Source organism: Convolutriloba macropyga, chromosome 9 (genome assembly GCF_964194025.1).
Source record: "Convolutriloba macropyga chromosome 9, txConMacr16.3, whole genome shotgun sequence".
NCBI lineage: Eukaryota > Metazoa > Xenacoelomorpha > Acoela > Convolutidae > Convolutriloba > Convolutriloba macropyga.
This window is the reverse complement of record NC_134476.1, coordinates 54,616,328-54,621,267: the sequence shown is the minus strand read 5'-3', so window position 1 is coordinate 54,621,267 and position 4,940 is coordinate 54,616,328.

The window sequence follows — 4,940 nt, the reverse complement described above, 5'->3', positions numbered from 1 at the left end:
GTCATATATCAAAATTGATTCCTACTGATTTCTTTCATTGAGTTTGAAGGGTTCTTCTACCAGAGTTTTTGGCAGATTAGGCCTAACAGGCTTCCTTCGATTCCGAATTATTTTTTTGAGAAATCTGAAAACGGGCCTTTGGCCCAATAGTGCTCACCCATAGTCCTAATATCAAAAACAGTTACGAGTTTGCAAATATACCGAAACAACTGTATATGAATGAATCTGTTCTCATTATTTATTGTTACATATTCCAGGGATACAGCAATATGCAACTTACCCTTGTTCCGTATCCTGGAGAGCTGACAGATGTCACTCTGATTGGCTCCTTTTTTAGAGAGACTAGGGGTTATCTGGGTGGATACTGTTCAAATGGGAGAATCCTCTTGTTACATTTTCCATATCTTCACCCATTTTTGTAATGCAGCAATTTAAACCTAAAAATGAACAATTTGAGAATCAGCATTTCCACTGAAATATAATTAACTTTCTATAAAGAAAAAAAAAATATTTTTGAAGCATATAATATAAAGATTTTCAATCTCAACTAAGCGTTACTATAAGGAGGCAGACCCCTAGAGTGCTATTTTTACGACCTTCAGGGTTCTACTGAGAGGGATAATTGATTCTGTGCGCGAAGTAGAGATACTTAACTCCAATACATTAACTGACTCTTGGAAACACTGAAGGTGAACTTCAATTATAACGACAATTTAAAAAAAAAATACTGCCGGAGTCAAAGGTATTCTATATTCTGGAGACTGAGGGGAGTTGCAAAGTTTTTAGCTAATTAAAAGAGAATAGAGTTTTTTCTGTCTGTGATCGGTTGAGAATTCATAGAATAAATTTTTGTCGCTAGAAAGCATCCAATTTAAATAATTCTGAATATTATCTTGACGGTTTTGAACTGTACAAACTACTGTGTAACTCTAGTGATAAGAAAATATCATCGCCGAAAAATAAGCAAACCAACTGATTTAATCTCAATGAAAATCTATTTATGTCTCGGATCTTTTAACAGCTGTTCAAAACAATTGGAGGAATCTCCAAAAAAACAGTTTTACGTAACTGGCGAGCAACCCGCTTCTTGTTCTAGGCCTCCTTAAAATGGTGCAGTGGACCATCACCGATACTGTTTGTCGTAATATTTTGCAAACGATATGTTTTGCTTTTAGATAACAGACGTGTCACTGAAAAGCTCGGAACAGAATAGTAATGTGTATATGGCGACCTCCGCAGCATAGAGCCGCGATACGGTCGCCATAAACACACCCGGGCCGAGGTGTCAACGCTAAAAAACGCAAAATTATGTAAGATTGGCGTTGAATGCGTTGAATTTCTGTAAGATCTACGCTCAAGCGTAGATCTTACAGAAATTCAACGCATTCAACGCCAATCTTACCTATTTTGAGTTGAATTTTGGCGTAGATCTTACATATTTAAGCGTTGAATTTTAGCGTAGATCTTACATATTTGGCGTTGAATTTAGCGTAGATCTTAGATAAATTCAACGCATTCAACGCCAATCTTACATATTTTGCGTTGAAAATTTGGTGTAGAAACATACATTTTTAGCGTAGACCTTACATACTTAGCGTTGAATTTAGCGTAGATCTTACATAAATCCAACGCATTCAACGCAAATCTTACATAATTTTACGTTGAATTTTGGCGTAGATCTTACATATTTAGCATTGAATTTTATCGTAGATCTTACATATTTAGCGTTGATTTTAGCGTAGATCTTACATGAATTCAACGCATTCAACGCCAATCTTACATATTTCCAAGTTTTTTTCGAAATTTTTTTTTCACTGTTTCGACCCCTATGCTGCAAAGGTGAGAAACGTGAAGTCAGAGAAAAATCATTTTTTAGTGCTCTTTTATAGTGCAAAATCCAATTGAGACGATTTTACGATTTCAAATTTTTCAAGTTTTTTTTTGCAAAAAGTTGTTTCGACCCAATACTGCACAGGTGAGAAAAATCACTCTTTAGTGCTCTTTTATAGTGCAAAATCCGTTTCAGACCATTTTACGATTTCAAAACTTTTTCAAGTTTTCTTTCGAAAATTTAATTTTTTTCACTATTTCGAACCGTATACACCAACGGTGAGTAACAAAAAGTCAGAAAAAATCTTTTTTAGTGCTCTTTTATAGTGAAAAATCCAATTCAGACCATTTGAATATTTCAAATTTTTCAAAGTTTTTTTATTTCAAAGTTTTTCAAAAATTATTTATTTTACTGTTCCGACCCCTATACTGCACAATTGAGAAAAATGAAGTCAGCAAAAAATAACTATTTGCTCTCTTACGGTGCAAAAATCATTTCAGACCATTTTAGGAATTCAAATTTTTTTCAAAACTTAAAAAAAATTTTCAATTTTTCCCAGTACTTCTCACATGATAAATGCGTTGAATACGTTGAAATTATGTAAGCTCTCGGCTAAACTCAACGAAAATATGTAAGATCTACGCTAAATTCAATGAAAATATGTGCAAGTTCTACGCTAAATTCAAAGCAAAATATGTAAGATCTACGCTAAATTCAACGCAAAATATTAAGATCAACGCTTTATAAGGTTTGCGGCTCTTAAGGAAACCAAGGTACGTTGGAGCAATGGTAGAAGAGGCGACAAGTAAACAGGAGGTCAGTGGTTCGAGTCCCATACCCAGAGTTTGTAAGATCAAGGCTAAATTCAACGCAAAAAAAATGTAAGGTCTACGCTAAATTCAACGCTAAAATTTAAGATCTACACTAATTCAACGCTAAATATGCAAGATCAGCGGCAACTAGCGTTGACAAGTTGGAAAATTCACCGTTATTTCTTACATAATTTTGCGCTGAATGCGTTGAATTAATGTCTTTAAATTCAACGCATTCAACGCAAAATTATGTAAGAAATTGCGGTGAATTTTCCGACTTGTCAACGCTAGTTGCCGCTGATCCTACATTAATTTGGCCAATTTCCACGGCCCGGACATTACTCTAATTCCCTTTAGATATCCAATACTCTATATTCACTACTTTTATATTTAAATCTATCATTTCTTGTTTCACTTAGTGCAAACGACTAGTGTCGAGTTAAGCTGGTAATTATCTGTTATCCTACGGATAGTTTGGGTTCCATCCCCACTGACTCCAGTGGACGTCCCCAGATACTAGTATAAAACTAGTGAGACCATGTAAAAGCACGTAAAACCAACTTGCGAAAATAACTTGAATAAAAAACCAGCTTAACTCTTTTATAAATTTTAACTTTTAGCTAATACTTATATAAAAATTAATTGTAAAACCTAAATTCACCATTAAAACCTTTAATACCTTTATCATCAAATGGATCAATAGCTGTTTTATATTGCTCTTTTGTTTCTAAATGATGTTTATCTCTATCAATAGTATAATTAATTGCATATTTAATTTTTGCATCATATATAGCGTTTTTATAGTCTTCAATAGTAATTTGATTTTTAATAGTAGCTTTAGTTATTCCTTTTAACTTTTTCTTTTTTTCACCTTTAACTGTGTTATAACAATATGCTTTAGCTTTAAGGAAGCAGGCTTCTATAATAGTATCAATCTTACCTACTTCATATTTAAAGTAACTCATAGTTAAAACTAATAATTTCTACAAATTTAATATACCTATTTACTTCATTAACTAACTCTACATCTTGTCTATTGTATACATTTTCTATTGTTTTTCCATAGAAGGCATTTTTCATCACTTTAAAGAATACATCTCCAAATTTATCACCCTTAGCTTTAGCTTCTTTTCTTTTCTGAATATTAAACTCAATATAAGGTTTTAACCAATCACTCTTATTATACTCCAACTTTTGCTTAATTGTAATATCTTCCAACTTCAAACCACTAACTAAATACCAATCTAACATCTCACCATAAACTACATAATCGTTTTTATCCGTTAACTTCAACATTAACTTCTTATTGGGTTTATATCCTTCCTTTTTGTTTTCATTTTGATAGTCTGTAAACTGATTAATGTTAGCTTTTGTCTATTCCGGAAAGAATGGATATTTCTTTTTTTTAGTTTTAAGTCATTATTATACTTTATATCAATGGTGTAGATATAACTTTTTGTGGAGCTAGATTGCAAATATACTATGTCATTGCACTTACTAATCTCGCCAGTAGGTAAAGCTTGAACCATAGCAGAAGCGTATAACGAGTTGAAGTCTAAGTTTTTTAGATAAATCTCTTTCCTAGTATACTCAGGATCTATCTGTTTGTTCATACATTTTACATGACAATCACCTAATACTGAAGCTAACCCACCTCTAATACCATGTTTTATTGTATCATAAATATTAACTGTATTTTCTTTATAATATTTAAGTTCAACATTATTATATTTCAATCCACATTACAAAGTTAATCCAGGAGTAGAATATGTATGACAAAGATCTGTTTCATAATGTAGTAAACACTTATCTCTTAACCTTTCAAATACATCTACCGATAATAATACATCTGCTTTGAGATATAACATCATATAATCCTTTATTGTCTCACATCCAGTATTATTCCAACAATCTATTGCTTGCTTATATTCTTTATCTGTAATACCACTTTGTTTCAACTTAGAATAGAATGCTTCCTTATGTAGTAATGTTGTTTCATGTAGTTTTTCTATACTATCAAACCATTCATATGGGAATATACCTTTACGTCTCTCTAACCCAAATTTGTTTAATGTTACACACTTTTATCACTCAATGTTTTACTTATAGCATCTAAGCTAAGTGGATGGAAGAACCTAAACATATCTAATGCTTATGCATAACCCATATCGATACTAATATAATTCTCATCAATATTAGTTAATACTTTAAGCCTAATCTTCTTTGCTAGTTTAGTTATAAATAAGTGATTATCATAATTAGTAGAATTAAATGCATATATTGGTACAAATGTAATC